The 19412-nt window shown below is 29.1% G+C and overlaps 1 protein-coding gene and 1 non-coding gene across 2 annotated transcripts in view; both read right to left on the bottom strand.

The window, feature by feature from the left end:
- Positions 1–19412, bottom strand: part of LOC129919489 (uncharacterized) — a 108729-nt gene that overhangs the window by 35086 nt on the left and 54231 nt on the right. The gene's annotated exons all lie outside the window — the stretch shown is intronic.
- Trnaf-gaa (transfer RNA phenylalanine (anticodon GAA)) lies at positions 1189–1261 on the bottom strand. The gene has a single exon. It is a non-coding gene; the product is annotated as a tRNA-Phe (tRNA).

Genomic DNA, 19412 nt, shown 5'->3' with positions numbered 1-19412 from the left:
TCTTTAATCTTTTCGATCAATTCTTTGTCCTACAAATCCCAACACCACCAAAGCTGGCCAAGATCTAGATTCTCCACATAAACCATTAACCATCAGACAAACAGTTAGCCATTATTTTTGTACCGTATGATCAGAAATACCTTTGTCTCTTAGCTAAATCTCAAGTAAACATATTTATTGGAGAGAATATAATATATAAATTTTCATCAAGCTGTAAAGTTGTCGCCAATCGTTTGTTTTTATACCACGAACCGGTATGTCCCGAAGAATATTATTGTCCGCCTCTCTCAGAAATGGTCATACTTGTTAGTACTCTTGTGTATACTGGGCCCAATTGTCTAACCACAAAATAAGCGGGGGCTAATGTACCTTTTGGCTTAAACCAACACTTTAGAAGGGGAAGTTAACTACACAACACAGAGCTCAAGCTCATGAAACCGGAGGAGACTTGTTTCCATGTTTAAACCTATTTGTATTAAAAAAGTACCCAAGTATGAGTAATACGTGATTGAAATTTTTCTTAACTAATTTTTTGTTGTATTTTTTTTCTGCTTCGATTTTTTTTCAGAGCAATCAACGATAAAATCGATAAGAAAGGTTGGGTTTTTTTTTTTGGTATTAAACTTAACCGAAGAACAAGTTTGTGGTATTTCGATGAAAAGTTAGTAGAACATATTGATCGTTTCGTTTGCATACAGTTTTAAGGCTTTAAGACAGTCGGCTTTGTGATTAAATATGGTAAAGTCATGAGAGTCAATTTTTTGTTGTTGTATATTGAGTGTGGGTATTTTGTGAGAATGCAATTTGAAGTTAAATAAATATGGAAAGGAATGTTGATGGTTGATATATCTGATCTAAAGGCGACAAGTTTGAATTTTTTACCAAAAATACTAAAAACAAGAAATATCAAAATTGCTTTAAATGGATGAAAATATGTTTTGTTTTTCGCAAAATTAACTGCAATTTGAAAATTTCAAAGTGCCTGTGCTCAAATTTTAAAATATTTAAAATAATATAAATCATATTCGTTAAATATTTCTATAAGATTTCAATGATAAAACATCTTTAAGTCCTGCACTTAGAAAATATTTATTGCTAATCAGTTAACATAGCTACAAGATATATGTATAAACATTTTGCATCCTTATCATTAAAAATTCAAAATATAGAACAAAATAAAAAAAAAGCTGCCGAAACCAGGGATCGAACCAGGGACCTTTAGATCTTCAGTCTAACGCTCTCCCAACTGAGCTATTTCGGCAGATGAGTATTATTTTTGGAGGACATGGTACATGTCTTTTGGCAAATATTTTAATATCTATTTCGATTAAAATAAAAATTTTATAATTATACCCACTACAACTTTTAATTTCATTCAATCACTCCGCTTTAAAAAAAAAACTTCAAAACTTCAGATCTTTGAAATACCAATTTTTAGTTTTGAAATGATAAAAGCAACGAAATTTTCTGAAGAAAAATCTTGGTAATGTTTTTTTTTTGTTTTTTTTTTATCAAAAACTAGAAATTAACCTTTTTTTCTTCGTTTTACATTTAAAATAAAAGGTGGATCTTTTAAGATGCCAGCTTCAAAGATAATTGAAAAATTTGTTAAAATGAAAAGGTCTGATAAATTAGCTACTCAATTGTTATAAACTTTCAGCTTTCCTAAAAAAACATTATTGTTTGAATTTGAATCTATTTTTTTTTTTCTATTTGAAGAAGGTTTTCAGTTTGAAAATGGTTGTCATTAAAAAAATCAAAAACGAATTATTTCCAAACAAAATTAAATTTTGTTTATAAAAAATTATGAGTTAGCATCAAAAAAACAGTAATTCTCACGATGATTTAAAAACATCCCAAGGGTCACAACATCAAGCAATTATATAATCCGCCACTAAAATGTTTTCTTTTGTTTTGAAATTTCCTATTTAACTTTGAATTAATTTGCAATATCAATACAAACCTTATTAAAAAAAAACTCAATTTCTTCTCCCTAACAAGGCACCTTATAGGAGAAAATATTCATCAATACCTGAAACCTGAGCTGTTGTTTCCGAAGACGAACTTTGCATGAGATAACTTTTAACCTGTGTGAAGAGTGTTCCCTCTCATTTGGCCTTTTGGCCTCATTCAATTCCAATAATCATCATCATCATCGTCTTCATCATGCATTATTCCATTAGGCAATATCCTCGCAACATAAAAAACCGTTTAATCTATGCAGGTTTCTTGTTAACTCAACATTGCGGGATTAAAAGCCACCGCGCGTTTTGGTTTTTTAATTAAAATCATAATCAAAAAGCAAATAACATATAGCACCTTGCCCTTAAGGGCCATGCACGATTTTTGTTTTTCTTCTTCCATTTGCTTTGAATTTGATTTGAAATTGGAATTAAATCGATCCAAAGTCATATTAATCGTGCCAAGTCAGCCACTTAAGCCTTGGCGTCTATTTTATAATTTACCTTTAATTAAAGCTCTAAGCTAAGTTGGATTTAAGTACCCAACAATATTCCATTAAATAGTGGAACCAGTTAGACTTGTTTGTGTTGTATTTAAAAAAAAAAACTAGAGTAAAAAACTATGTCGACACAGTTTATTGTTCCCACACAACAAAGGGCTAACAATATCCTTCTTTCCTAGCTTGAAGCCTGTTTTAAGAAATCCATCTTATGCAAGTGGAAGTTGATATTTTAATTTACTTACCGCGAAGAAGATATGTTTTCACTTAACTCTTTTTTATGCGGTTTACCAACAACAACAACTATCTTACAACCAAGGGCGGATCCAGGATTTTTTTCTGGGGGGGGCACAAGGGACGGATTGGCAAAAAAATCAGCGATAACAGTTAGAAATAAAGTGAAGTATCATACGACTGACTGACAAGCAACGAATTTTAACGACGCACAGTGCTGTTTTTTAGTCAAATAGGTACCAAATGACAAAAAAGTTATTCGGAAGGAAAAATTTTCATTTTCTTGGTAAAGTAAAAGCCACTTAAGTGCTTACCCATTTACCTCCCGATTAGCCCGTAGAAAAAAAAAAAATATTAAAAATCATAAAATGCACGTACAACCCTGTGCTTTAACTTTTCTTATAGTTAGTTATTTATTTTATTTTTTGAGTCAAGTTTTTGAGAAATTAAGTTTTAAAGATGAAATGTAGAAAAAAAATGTTTTCGTTTTTAATTGATTTTGTATAAAATTTTGCAATATTATGGACATATTTATACCATTTTTTAATGACCTAGTTTTTAATCAAATACTAAAGACTTCATTCTAATAAAAAATATTAAAGTTCCTAAGAGTAAAAAAAAATGAAACATAGGTACTTTTTTCCTGGGTTTTTATTTGCAATAAAATTTTTTATATCTCAAGAATATTGTGTTCAAATTGTAGGTCTATTGGAGCCAAATTGACCAAGTTATGAGTATTTTAATACTTCGCTTACGAACGTTTTAGTCCAGGGTTAAAAATTTTAAATCGTTCTCCCCACAACTAATGTTTTCAAGCCGGTGCCCCTCATAACTTCAAAACTACTGCACCGATTCTTTTGAAATTTGGAACACTATTTCTTTACATATAAGGATAAAGGTATCCCTGGAGAAATTAAGTTTTAAAGATGAAATGTAGAAAAAAAATGTTTTCGTTTTTAATTGATTTTGTATAAAATTTTGCAATATTATGGACATATTTATACCATTTTTTAATGACCTAGTTTTTAATCAAATACTAAAGACTTCATTCTAATAAAAAATATTAAAGTTCCTAAGAGTAAAAAAAAATGAAACATAGGTACTTTTTTCCTGGGTTTTTATTTGCAATAAAATTTTTTATATCTCAAGAATATTGTGTTCAAATTGTAGGTCTATTGGAGCCAAATTGACCAAGTTATGAGTATTTTAATACTTCGCTTACGAACGTTTTAGTCCAGGGTTAAAAATTTTAAATCGTTCTCCCCACAACTAATGTTTTCAAGCCGGTGCCCCTCATAACTTCAAAACTACTGCACCGATTCTTTTGAAATTTGGAACACTATTTCTTTACATATAAGGATAAAGGTATCCCTGGAGAAATTTCCTCAATAACATAATATTTATAAAAGTCTATAAGTAAGGGTCGCTTTTTTCAAGGGGTCTTTATTTTCAGGGGTGCAAACTTGGGCAAATTCTTGAAATGCAAGATTGTTTTACATATCCAGCAGTTCAATAATATCAAGGTTATGCAATGTTGTGGCGGGTTGCGCTATTTTAAAAACACTAATGTAAAAAAAATTTTTTAAGTGTGTAGGCTGTAGGGTAGAGTTGCCTAGTTCCCTCTCCAGTAGCCGGCCACCTTTTAGAAAAATCGTTATAACCAGTGATTTAGTAGGATTTATTCCAAATTTTTGCTCTTATGCTGTTCTTTGAAATGTCTCTCCTAAAATTACATTATTCTTATTATTCTTGTTATTCAGTTTTCTTAGAAAAAATAACTTTTTGTGAAGTGATCCAATCGGGTATGGTTTTTTTGTAATTTTACTGCCGAAACCTACTATCGTAATTAGTGTTTTGTGGAAACAATTTCAGAGCTAATGCTTTGAAATATTGTTTTTCTTATTAAATATATATTATTCTTCAAATAAAATAGGTTTAAAATAGGAAAAAATGTGAATTTTGGGGGGGCCGGTGATAGAACACAAAAAAAAGCTTTGAAATTCAAGAGTTTCCTGTATTCGGCCCCCTTTTATTGATAAAAGTTTAAAAAATGGGGGAATTTTTGAATCATTCGATGTTATAACTTATTAACAATCAAAAAATTTTTTTCTAAATTCTTAAAACACAAAAATTTTAAAGAAAAACATTAAATTTATTTGAGCTTGACCTAATAAAGTGGCCGGAAATGGGATACTAGATGGCCGAAAATAGGAAACAAAGGACGGATTAAGGAGAATCGGACTTTTTTTATACAAAAACTTAAATAAAATATTTTTGGGAACTATTATTAACTTTTTGTTTTTAACCATACCGAAAAATTAACAAATAAAGTACATTTTATTTCAAGAATTATTCGAAAATGTTGATATTTGACGTTTCTGTGCTTGATTTTATGAGACAAAATCCTTAAGGGGCCGGCTACTAGCAACTCTACCCTATTTCAACCCCTTCGTATGAAAAAATAGAGTTGCATATACAATTAAATTTTTTTTTAGAATACAATTCATACCTTAATTGTCGGTGTCCATATCAAAATTTTTCACCAAAATCACTTTGAAGTTAAAAAAAAACACTTAGAAAATTTATTATTTCTTTAAGAGCCAATTTTTCAATCTTCTAATAAACAGTCAGTTAACTGTTCGACGAATAAAGTTATTAGGCTCATAAACAATCAGATAAAAACATTGAATTTTTCAATCAAGAATAATTTATTCTATAGAATAACAAAAAAAAAAATTGTCAAATTCAAAAATATTTAAAATTAAACGTCATTTTTATTCATGATTGTTTTTGTTTTCATTAGTTTCACTGTATTTTTTTCAAAATTCTTTCAAAACAGCTTTGACAACTGACACAATATTTTTGTTGAGATTATTCCTTAGAATAATTTTTATTCGTCTCTGAAAGAAGCAGATAGTTTTATTCTTAGGAATAAGTTATATCTGCCTGTTGAAAAATTGATTTTTTCTCTATTCTTAGGAATGAGTACTAACTGACTGTTTAACCGACTATTGAAAAATTGGCCCTAAGAGCCAATTTTTCAATCTTCTAATAAACAGTCAGTTAACTGTTCGACGAATAAAGTTATTAGGCTCATAAACAATCAGATAACAACATTGAATTTTTCAATCAAGAATCATTTATTCTACAGAATAACAAAACAAAAATTGTCAAATTCAAAAATATTCAAAATTAAACGTCATTTTTATTCATAATTGTTTTTGTTTTTTTGTGTTCCTCTGTATTTTTTGTCAAAATTCTTTCAAAGCAGCTTTGACAACTCACACAATATATTTGTTGAGATTATTCCTTAGAATAATTTTTATTCGTCTCTGAAAGAAACAGATAGTTTTATTCTTAGGAATAAGCTAATCTGCCTGTTGACAAATTGATTTTTTCTCTATCCTTAGGAATAAGTACTAACTGACTGTTTAACTGACTATTGAAAAATTGGCCCTAAATCGAAAAAAAAAAATAGTGATTTATTTATTTGTGAGGTGGAGCAACAAACAATAAAATTCGCATTTTCAGCCAGAAATAGACAAGAGTTTCACTCAAGTTCTTTCTGTTATAATTCATATATTTTAACAACTCGTATAATTTGATTTGCTTTAAGTATGAACCAGTTCTGGGGGGGGGCACGTGCCCCCGTGCCCCCCCCCTGGATCCGCCGGTGCTTACAACGGTGGCAGGCCGCTAACATTTTTAATTTAACGGCGAGCATGATGATAGTCGTCGTCATTGTGAGAAGCTTTTATTACTTACTCATCTCTTGGTAGTGGACTGTGGACCACAACCAACAACAAGATTGCGATGGCGATGATGATGGGTAAGATGGAAAAGAAGAAGAAAAATAAAAAAGAAGTTATGCTGGATGGCGTGTAAAAAGTGTGCCTTTAAGTTAAACGGTCACGTTTAAGTATTGTGGCTATAAAGTTGGGACGGGATTTTCTCCTTAGTTTCCTCTCTCTTTTCTTACCACTAGTACTAACTTCTTCTTCTTTGCCGTCTTTAGTTAGTATAAGATTGGTGCCGGTATTACTGCTGTGTGTTGCAGTGACCTTTACGGGTATGTGATTACGTAATGGACCTTGATTTGTGGTCGGGATAAAAATAAAAAAAGTAATCAGAATTGGCTGGGAAAACCTATTTCTGGAAATTGCATAACAGTCAGGTTTTTTTTTGTGTGTGTGTGTGTGATGTTGTTAGCAGACCAGCGTCAGCGCAGCAGCGGAAAAAGTTATTTGGGTCACTGAATTGCATTCAAAGGAGATTAAAGTTTTATAGTTGATGATTGAATTGACAGAGTGGAGGGCTTGTTTAACCGGAAGCTTTCGATGATCTCATTTGGGTCATAAGCATGAGGAATATTTAAAGATGAAAAGATTTCAAAATTTTATGAATGAGGATGTTATGTATCCAATAAATGCATTTTGGCAATCGTTCCAGGAGGTCTTTTAGTTTTTGAGTTACTTTCATTTTATGATAACATTTCAGTGACTTATTCCGCTAAAATAGTTAAAAATAGATTCTTGGAATAGAAGTTCAATTTAGATTTTCATTCAACGGAGAAGAAAAGAGCACCTTAAATCCCACCCGCTTAAAAACGATTTCCGCTTCAAATAAGTGGAATCCTCTTAAATTTTGTTAAAACGCTTTAAAGCAATTTTCGGTTAAAATAAGTGGAATCATCTTAAATTCTGTTAATTTTAAGTTAAACTTCATTTTAGTTTAATGAGTATTTTCATTGTAACAAACCGAAAACAAATAAAAATTTAAAAATTATAATCAGAAAAATAATATAATTTTCCGCTTAAATTAAGTGAATTTAGACAGAAGTCATCTTGGCAAATAACCATGCAGAAATCCTATTAATTTAATGTGGAATCTGCTTATTACTAGGCGGTCTTTTTTCCCCGTGTGTATGTTGTTTTAAAGCTGAACTTTTCTTCAATTTGCCTGGAGCAGATTTTTTAGTAACATATACAATTCAAAAGTTTTATATTCTCTGGTCGAACCTTTAATTAAAACTTCTAATTTTCCAAAAAAAAAAAAAAATAAAACCAAAAAACCTTTCTATAAAAATCTAACTACCAATAAAAAAAATACATGTATCTTTTTATAAATGTGGAGACAGCAATCATAACGTGGTATACAAAATTGTAGCTATATTTTTTTGTTTTATAGCCAGCTGGCTTGGCTATTCAACATCAATTCCCATCTCAAAGTACATAAATCTTAAAGATAAATAAAAATGAAATTAAAAGTCATGAAGAATTTCAATGAGTGAGCAGCGACAAATTGGTGAACGTGATTTTCTTATTTCTCGCTGATTTACAGATATTTTTTATGTTGTTGACTTAAATTAAACTTCATTAACTGTTATAATTACTTTTAACTGTTGCTAGTATCACATCACATACCTTAAACATTAGACATTTAATGACAAGTTGTCTTGTCTTCAGTGTCTAAGATTTGCAAAGGGAAATAGAGCAAAATAATAATGTTAGTATTGGGTTTTTCCTATGAACTGCATAACCATTTACAAAATCAGAATGTGGAATTTAGTCAAAAAATTTGATCGAAATACTTATTTCACCATCGAAATAAAATTTGTCAACAATTCTTAAAATAGTATGCTGTTCTTAGACATGATATACTATACGTCCATCTTTTACCTACGTGTACTTGAATTTATAGGTTTTTTTAAGAAAATTATAGTAAAATATTAAAAACATAAAATTGTTTTTTTGACTAGAATAATTAATTAAAAAAATTACTATAATTTCAAAAAAATATCTTAGTCATAGAGATAAAAAATGATGTCAAAGCTTAAAAATGATAGAAAAATAGAAAAAAAGTCTTGAGACAAGTTTTAACCGTTGTTAATATTATTCTTGTTCGAATAAAACTATAAAGATTTTAATATCAAAGTTTAAAAAAAAAAGAGAAAAGCACAAATATACCTAACCTACGCAAAAACCATAACTTGAGAACGAAGCCAAAAGGAGAAAATTACCTCATACTTTTTTTGACAAGCTTGGAAACCTTTGGTTTTCGGTGACTGAAACTGTGTATACTAGGGCGTTCGTTATTTTTTAATCCTAAGTAGAAAAACTGTTTCTAAATAATAAAAAAAAAATCCTCTAATTTTTTCAGACTTTTATTTTGACACTAGATGGCGCCCCAAGAGGCTTAAGGTTTTTAAACATTTGAAATAGGTATGTGTTGACTTATGAGGCCATTTTTTTAGATATTGACTTCAATCAAAATTTATTGATGAGGTTCTTGTCTACATTAAACAACGTTTTCAAAAAGGTATAAACCAGGGTTTATTAAAGCAAGCATGTTTATTAAAGCAAGCATGTTTTATTAAAACAAGCATTTGAAATAGTATGAAAAATAAAATACAACCCAAAAAAAGCTGTGCTTTCAATAGGTTTATGAACAAATTTTAAATACATTATTCATCACAAATACAAAAAAAAATGTACTGCAAATTTCATATGAAAATAAAATTCACCTCCAAAATATGAACCAATTATTCGCCATTTGACAACCTATAAATAATATTTATAAAAAATCTTCTTGATAGTATTTATCAAAAAGCAAAAACATGTATAAAATAATTTATTATTCTCAACCCAAAACAAGTTTCAGCAGCAAACAAAAACAACAAACTAGCCATAATATCATACTCAAACAAAAGAGCTGAGCGACAAACTCGATTTTCCACATAAATTCCATATTATAACATCTTCGGAAGCTTGTTTTTTTTTTATTTCTTGCACTTTTTGCAATTGGGATTTTTTTTTGTTTAATAAAAATATCCCAGCAAGCAACATTTAATAGCAAGGCAATCGCGCGATTGCATCGAAAACCCAGTTCAAATGTCAAATGCAGTAAGAGAGCTTTAAATGCCGCATAACACAAAACAACAACAACAAAATAAACAGATTCTTTGACAAAATCACTAAGAGACTATTTTATTCATAGCTACAACATTCAACTTGGCTGCACCCAAAAAAGACACAACACAAACGTTATAATATTTTATTCTTTTGATGCCATATTCAATGCAAATATCTAACGTGTATCATCGATTGTAGTAAAGCCTTTAAAAGTTGAAAGAAAAAAGACAAATGCAAAACCATCTATTAAAAAAATATAGAAGAAAAAAAACAAAACTAACAAACATGTACCTTAGACTGTCATCGATCTATTGCGATTGAAAATTTATGTGAAACAATGACTTTAATTTTATACTGGCTACATTTTTATACAACAAAAGAATTATGAACAATTACTCAGGAGCATTCAGTGCAACTTGTAAGAAAGAAAAAATAAAAAAAAATTAAACACAAGTCCATACTATTGACCTTCAGAATAATTTATAATTATTATGGTCAGTTGAGAGAATAGTGCTTGGTTCGTATTCCACTTGGTCAGGGCCGTTCAACTTTTTAAATGAATAAAAAATAAAACTTCAAAGTGCTTGACGCAGCTCGATCAGCAATGTGTCATCTATTTAATGGACTGTGAGATGATTTGGCATGATCTGGTGTTTAATTAAAAAATCACACAAAAATAAAAACCTTTTTCAATGCGGTGGTGGAGTTATAAGGTTGAGCGTGATGAATTCTGCAATAATATTTCTTACTATAATAGCATCAGTTGGTGGTGAATCAGTTTGTCAGAGTTGTCTGTTTGTATGACTTCCAGTTGCCACAACAACTTTGTGAGAAATCTTCGTTCGAGATGGCATTTGACATTTGAATTTTTAAAATACCAACTTTGATGCCTTGATAACTGGGTAGCAAGTTGTGTTTTTTTTTTTTTAATAATGAAGATATGCATGACTGATGAAATTATTCAAAAATAGAATTTCAACTTAAAGTGGCTGTATAATTTTTAGTAAGAAAATTATCGAAACATGCTCAACTTGAAAGTACACTTGAGTCTAACTCTGTTATTTCGGAAGAAACTGTTTCCCAAAAAAAAAATAAAAATAATTTTGCAACAATTACTCATTAAAAGCAGCTATTGTTGGCCGACTTATGTAAGTTGAAATGAATTCGGCGAAACTTGAAACAAGAAACACGTACAAAAAAAACAGCAGCTCCCAATTGTAACGAGCGGGTATTTCTCTACTTCAAGACCCTATAATTACAATTCAGTGGTGTTGCATCTTGTAACATGTAAGCAATGTAGTTCACTCTGAAACCAGTAGTGTAAATGGAATCAAGGCAACTCGTCCAACACCTGTTATTATTATGTTGATTGTTTTAAAAAATATTCAAGATTGCCAGAGACTCTTTGAGTGAGTCTTTGTTGGATATGGTTAAATCAGCTGCGTGTATTTCATCTATGTGCAACATTTTTGACATCAACTCAAGCGGAAATTAAAGAAAAAAAAATTAAAAATCTTAACACGCTAACTTTAGTTGAAACCAAATCAAATTATAAAATACAAATAAAATAAAGAAGTTAAAGATGCATCTGATTAATTTTAGTTTTGATGAAATAGAGGCATGAGTTTTAAATGTCATTGAAAGATGGCAACGAACGACCTTCGCATACACGCATATAGGTTTGCAATATCAAAATGAATCTTTATTTTGTTGCTGTTGAATTAATGAAAGCTTTGGTTTACCGAAGGATACATTTTTGGTGTTGCTCTATTTTGATTATGTTGGCATTTGAGAGTTTTCCGAATAAATATAGAAAATGGTCAAAAGAATTAATGTTTAACTTTAATGCTTTTCCAAAATATTTTGATTAAAATAAAATATAAATATAAAATAAAAAAAAAAAAAAAATTAAAAGTGGTACTAACGATACTTGCCCTGGAACCGTTTTCTTGATTTCTGATTTTCTCATTAACGATTTCAACGCAATTTTTTTTACAATTTAAGCTTAAATAATAAGCTTTCAGATGATATAAAATTTATATGAACTTACAAAAACCTTGTTGTAGCTTAGGTAAATACTAAAATTTAAAAAAAAATTTTTTTTTAATTTTTTTGTTTTTTTTTTTTGAAAAATCAATTTTGAAAAAAAAGTTCAGTGGAACTTTTTTTTATGTGTCAATTACTGTTTTTTTAATGCCATATCAAATTTTTGTTTAAAAATTTTAATATAAGAAAAACTATTTTTCAAAACAATGGCTCTGACGATTTTCAAAAACAAAAATCAAAAAACTCTTTGTTATACAAGAAATTAAATGACATACTTTGTTTTAAATCAAAACCATTTAAGGGATGTTTTTTAACTTCAAACCAAATTGTAAAAAAAATCTTTTACACAATTTTAAAAAGCTTTAATATTCCAGCAACTTTTAAAATAAGAGAAAGTTCGTGCTACCCAGTTGTCCATTTTATTTATATTTATGTTAATGAAAGAATATTTATTTTTATAAAGAAGAATAAGTTTTTTTTTTTATTTTACAAGTTATCAAAAGGCGTATTTCTTTCGAAGTTCTTTTTAATTTAAAATGTTTTTTTTTTGTGTTTTGTTTCTAATTCATACGTTTACTAATTTTTCTAATGTTTTTTTTAATATTGTTAATCTTTGTTTTAATTTATATGTTCCTCCTATTAGATCTATGATTCTTTACCTGATTTTTACCAGAATTTGGTTTTCGAAAAGTAGATATTGCTAAAACCATTTACCTGAAAATAAAGAAAAAATATTGTTAATTTTTGATACAAATTAAATATTCTTATTTGATAATATAAAAGCTTTTTATGTAAAAATTAATAAAAGAATATAAAATTACAAAAAACACCTTTTTAAATTGATTTGACATACAAACGATGAATGGACATCTAATTTTTGTATAATAGAGAACTGTAAGAAAAATAAAAATTCATTGGAGCCATTTTTGTAAATGGTTTTCTTGAGCAGCTTTACATGTGTTTTAAATTTGGTAAGTCATAAAAATAAAACTATATAAATCAACACATTTAAACAAAAATTTAAAATTTACTGTAGTAGGTTAATTTTTTATTAAATTTCGACCTTTTAGAAAGAGGTTCTCTTAGTGAATTCCAACCAAAAAATCAAAAATGAAACTTTTAAGACTGTAGAAAAGATACACAGATACAAAATAACACAGGAGTAACTTTAGTTATGGTATATTTAACTTTATTTCTGGTATATTTAACTATTTTCTGGTATATTTAACTATATTTTTTATTAAATGTACCAGAAGTAAAGTTATACCTTGCGTTATTTTTTCGTTTACGTTTTATTTTTAATATTAAAAAAAAAAAAAACAAGAAATAAATTAGTAACAAATAAAAAAACTTTTTATTCTTTAGGTATAGAATTATGGTTGCTAATTTGAAAATCAAACAATCAAATGGAAAATTAAATATCAATTTAAGGGCCCCAACATAAATACATCAGGGCCCCAAAATAAAAACATTACGTTATTGGTGGCATTCCGAATATTACATCAGAACAGAGATCCCAATACCTATTAATTTTAGGCTCCAAAAAAATTATATTATATTTTAGGGGTCTCTAAGCACTTAATTTTGAGGCCCCAAAAATAATTTTTCAGGAGCCCCAAAAGAAATAAACTATGTATGATGATGGAAAATCAAATGTGTACACATTACTTCAGAACAGAGGCCCCAAGAACTATCAATTCTAAGCTAAACAAATTTTATTTTAGGGGCCTTTAAATATTTAATTTTAATTTTTCAGGGGCCCCAAAATAAAAAAATTATGTCTGATGATGGAAAATCAAATATGTATTTATTACTTGAGAACAGAGGCCCCAAGAACTATCAATTCTAAGCTAAAAAAAATTATTTTAGGGGTCTCTAAATATTTAATTTTGGGGGCCCCTAGTACAAGTATTTACTACTTTTATGATTGAAATTTTAAGTAAGTATAGCAAAGTGCATTACGAACATATTAAAATATTAAAATAAACCTAAAAAAATAAGCCATACAAAAAAAATGTACGGCGTATACGTACTTTTTTTTGTATCTAAAGGGACCCCAAATATCAAAGGGGCCCCAAAATTTAGTCTTGCCCCGTGGCCCCGACGACTCAACGTACGCCACTGTATAGCCCGACTCAGGCTGCTTCATTCAATGCATAGCACGGTTCAAGATAGCCCGACTCATAGCTACTTGACTCAGGTAGGTGTGTTTTTTGTTGGGTTTAATTCTTCAAGAATTATTATTCAAATTGAACACCATTTAGAGTTCACTGAACGTGCCCTCTCAATATCTGACACGCTCGAATAAATTTTTTTTTTATTTTTTCTACCGCTTTTTTTAGCCACCCACCACTACCTTATCGTCAGATTAATATCTATCGGTTATCACAAAGTTAATGGGAGTATACTCTATTAATATCTGACGCGCTCGAGTATTTCAATTTGACAGTTTTTTTTTACATTTTCTTAACGTGTTCATAAGCTCTTTTCCCCACTTAAATGGAAAACTTCCATATACTTTTTTTCGTTTTAGAACCTAATCTTCGCAATCCAATAGGTCCCCATGACGCTCGAGTAACTGCAAATTTAGCATCTCGGGCTCCCCTACTACCATGTTATTGTTGTTTTCAAAAAAGTATAAAAGTTTCCAAAATTGAACTTAGAACGAAATATGTATACTGCAGTAATTTGTATTTAACTAAACAGTGTTTTTCATTATACAAAAAAAAACTATAAGTAAATATATCTTTTATATGAAACAATTAGTTTCGCCTCCGCCTTGATAGCTAATGAATAAAAACCAAACCACTTCAACTTTTATGAGCGTAAAAGCTTTTAAAAGTACATTGACTAACAAATGTTATACAATAAAAATCTACACAAATTTTTCTAAACAAAAGACACACAACTCTCAATCATATAAATCACCGTCATAAGTAAAATTCCAAAACTTCCAACTCAAAAAGCATATCAATATCACAATTCGTTCCATTTAAGTCCTTAACTACTATACAACACAAGAGGCTCATAATCCACCTTTGTTGTTTTGTTTTTTGTTGACTATAATATATACAAACTGGTCTGGTATTTTTGCTGCAGCCCGAAACAAACAATCATCCAATTAAAAGTCAATTGAACGAAAGACCTATGACAGAGTTCCAAGGACAACAATCTCCTCCACTACCAAACAACACAATAACCAGTATTTAATAATGGCATAAAGCCGTATTGTGCGAATATGAGCGTTGAATTTACCACCGCCCGCTTACAACAAACAAGAAAAAATACTTTAAAGTCATTTTGTAGCCCTACAGCCCTGGATTGTTGCTCGGATCATGCTCAATCAATTTCAATTGAATATTCTCTGATGCCATGGAAACATTTCCTTATTTCTGCATTCCAGGTTTTTTTTATTCATTTTTTCTTCCATTCCCTGAGTCAATCTAGTTTCTATAACTCAATCAGGTTCAGAGATATTGGACGGTTCTTGTCGGACTTCGACATTGGACACAAAACGAGTGGGAGTCATCAGCAAGAAATTTCCTTCTAAGTGCTCTGGGGGGCTGTTGTATGCTTGCATTGTGAGGTAAAAAAACAGCGACTACGGTGGCGGTAATATCTTATAATGAGTTGGAGACCTCCACCTATCGAAGTTATTGGACCACATTTTTCATTTCGAAGTCATTTAAGAAAAAATTTACATACTTATATTTATGCCACTTGAAGTGGATAAAAAATGTTAGAGAGCTTTGTTTCAACATTACCATTAGCAGGCATTTTAATTAGCCAAGTTGTAGTTTGAAAAAAAACCGGCTTTGAATTAATTTACTTAGTCTCTTTCCTTAATCTTTTTAAAATGCGGAAATCAAAATTCAATCAAAAATCTATGAATTTAAAAATTAATTAAAAAAAAAGAAATCAAATATTTCCATATTATGAAGGTGTCTAAATTAGCACTTAGGTGCGTACAAAAGTGGTACCACTCTGTGAGTAGTGTGATTTGAGGAAGCGAGTGACACGACAACGCAAGTGAAATGATTATGAAGCATGACATCGTGTCTTAGTACCTGCTGTACTGACAAGTACAAAAATATTTAACTTAATTTGTTTATAATTGCAATATTTTTAGAGCTTGTTTTTTGGACTTGTAGAACTTGTTTTTTTTTTTTTGTATTTTTTATCTTTACGTTGCAGTAAAAATTCAATTATTTGGGTTTTAACTTGTTTTAAAATTAAAACGTGTTAAATGATGTGTCTGAAAAAAGATCAAATTCATTTTAGGCAATTCGGTTATTTTTCTAATGCAAAATTTTGATTTGGTATAAACTAAACAGAAAAATCCAGAATAACTTTGATTTGATGATTTTCTTTACTTTAATGAAATATGGTAAAAGAAAAAACAAATTTTTGATAAAAATTTGTTTCAAGTTTCAGGAATGCGGAAAACAAAACTATTTTCGGCAAAAAGTGCCAAATAAGTTAAAAGCAATTTTAGTAATCTTATTACGGTATTTCATGAATTTTATTTTAAATTAAACCAATTTTCACATCTCTTCTATTTATTTTTCATACCAAAAGTGAATATTTTTGAGTTTTATGGTTGCCAACTATGTTTTAATATATATATTAAAAAAAAAAAAAATGATATAACGAAAAATTACAATGTTCAATGAAAGTGAGTATTTATTTTTCCGGTGAACCAAAATATACTTTTCTAAAGATTTGAATATTTTAAATTCTAATCCAAAATCAAAAAAAAATCTACGACGCACATAGGGGTATTCACCTCCAAAACCCGGTCATTTAACTTTTTTGCAAAATTTGGAGTTTAGAAGTGATTTTTTTTTGGCTACTCTTAAATACCCACGAAATAATGTCCCGAAATTTTTGTTTTTTTGTTTTTATGCATGCACTAAGCCACAGTATCAGTTAAAAGTCATTAATTGTGATCTTTTAATGTGGTTCAGTTTTTTTTTTGTGAAAATTTACATCGGTAATAATAGATTTTTTTCTTATTGTTTTATATAAAATTCTTGTTATGGAAGTTTCAGCTGCAGGTGTGTACTTTATTAAAAAAAAAAATATATTCATTGCATTTGAAGCTTTAATTTATTGAAAAATTAATTTATTTTAAATATAAGTAGAAAGGCAGTTTTTTTTTATTTTTCTGCCTTTTTAATGGACCTTTTGTGATATCATTCGGTTTTATTCGGTAACATTTTTGGTATCATATTAAAGAGGAAGATGTCAAAAAGCAGAAACAAAAAAAAATTTCTGCCCGTAAGTGCCCGTCTGGCTTTTATCGTCTTTTGTGTTAACCTAGTTTTGTGAAAATTATTGACTGTTGTAATTAACAAAAAAACTTTTTTGATCAATTGAGCGGTTTTTGAAGGTAAATACCCCTATGGGCGACACGCCACGTTTCGAAGATAAAGACTCATCTTTAACTTCTTATATCTCAAAAAGTAAAGTCGTTAATTTTTTTTTTTTCTTCGGATTTGAATTTGAATGCTTTATCATGCATACAAAATCAAGGCACATTCTTTAAATAAGTGTTGTAACTAGATTTTAAACAAAAGTTATCTTAAACTACAAAAATAAAATTTTAGTTCTTAACAATTTATGACGAAAACAAAAAAACACATTTTTTTAAGATTTTACCTGGTAGAGGGTTTCCAAGTATCATAAAATGACTGAGTTTTCTCGAAAACTTGTAAATGACTTTTTTTCATAAGAATAAATTAATAAAACACAATGTTCATCACACATTTATCGAAAATTTGCCTCAAAGTCAAAAATTATCATGGTTAATAAATTAAATTAATATCTGAGCAATAAAATATTACAAGATATTAACATTTTTTAGATATAAAAAATATAATTTTTCCCAAAAATAATGATCATTAGCATTAACGAAGAAATTAACATTAACATGATTAAATGCATACCAAAGTAAGCGTTTTCTTAAATCATCGCTAAGTGATATCAACTTTGCAGATAGAGAACTACACAACGATATTTTTCTTAGAATATACCCAAGAATCACTTCTTAAAATGTACTTTTCTTATTCCGGGACACCCTCAATTAGCGAAGACGTGCAACCAATTTAGTGTTTTTAGGAGTTGTACCGAATCGAGGGTTGCATCAATCGGGTTCATACATACTGTACATAATTCTAAAATTTTTCCAATGCCGTTCTTTCATAAGAAGTTGGTTTTTATATGAAAAAAAAAATCAAGTACCTATTTTGATTTTTTCTAAAACTATTGAGAACTTATTTCCTATTTTTTTGAAAATTACCAATATTTTAGGAAATTAGTACAAGTCTCCATTAGAATAAATCGGAAACAAATTTAAAAATCTGCTAAAAGAACGTTTTTTGAACAGTGAACATATTTCTAAAACAAATTTGCCAAATTCCTTTAGTTTAGAACAAAAACATTATGAATCTTTGTTAGCAATTTCGATTACAAACCACAAATTTGCTAACTAACTAACCAATCCATTATCTTCGTCATCGTTGCGGTTTTTGAGGTTTCACAGACAAAAACCCTAATCGGATCCGCATAACTCATTTAACATGACCCAGTTATAACTAAACAATGCACCACAGATGCAAAAGCACACATGTGAGCTATATATAATTCAATCAAAGTTTCGCTAATCATTTAAGCTTTGAACAAGAAAAAAACAAAAATAACATTTCCTTTTAATTCCTGACACAATGCATAAGTCCGCGTTGGAGTAAAACCATTATGTAGGAGGTTGGTGGCTGTTAAAAGTTAAAGGCTTGTCAGTCTTAGGATAGGACAATTTGTATAATAATATGGAATTTTGTTTGTAAAGTCTATTTCTGGAAGCAAATTTTAATATAAAAAATAATGTGCTTACATGTTTACATAATCGAGACACATAACTGGGTGTGGGTACGATTTCTCTCTATTTTTTATAGGTAGACTTTTACTGCATCAAATAAGATGCAAAATTTCCATATTAAAATCTGTCTGATAAAGAAGTCAAGCTTAACCCTAAACAAATAAATAAATAAAATATTTAATGAAAGTCCAAAAACTTAAATATATAGTCAGGAATTTTCTAGTTCGGATATTTACATAAAAACCATTAGTTACCTAACATAGAAAGCAAAAGTGAATCTAGAATAAATTTAAAACATACATTTCATCTCACCAAGAAATATATTTTATTTATTTTTATTTTCTAAATTTAAATAAAAAAGTAAAACTTTTCCCGCCAACAAACACCCGATTGAAATAAAAACACAAAAAACTAATTTCGATTTCACATATGAGTTCACATTCTGCATACATTAGCTATATAAATGCATATCGCATTTACTTCTCTACATCATCAATGAAAATGAAAGAAAGATGAAACTGTTTTTGTGCCATTGCAGAAGCAACAGGCAAGGTTCAATGTTAGGGGCCATTCGTTTCACTTTCTATATTTCAGTTAATTATCACGCATCTTTGAGTGCTGCCAACAACATTAGATGGAAAAAGTTTTTTCTTTGTATACATATGTATAAGGAAGGAAATTACTTATGCACAAGATCTATTTTCATTCCAATCTGCATTTAAAGTGTGAAATTGAATACTATTTCTAGTTAATGGGGAGATAAGGTTAATTAATTTTACTATTTCTGGTAACTTTTTTTTGTTTTGAAGTTTTATTTTAATTTTCTATTTAATTCATTTACTCGTATTTAAACTACAATTAAAGAAGTAGTTAATTTTATGGC

Source organism: Episyrphus balteatus, chromosome 4, assembly GCF_945859705.1.
Source record: "Episyrphus balteatus chromosome 4, idEpiBalt1.1, whole genome shotgun sequence".
Classification (NCBI taxonomy): domain Eukaryota; kingdom Metazoa; phylum Arthropoda; class Insecta; order Diptera; family Syrphidae; genus Episyrphus; species Episyrphus balteatus.
The sequence above is the reverse complement of the archived record's forward strand: the minus strand, read 5'-3'. Positions and strand labels throughout refer to the sequence as shown.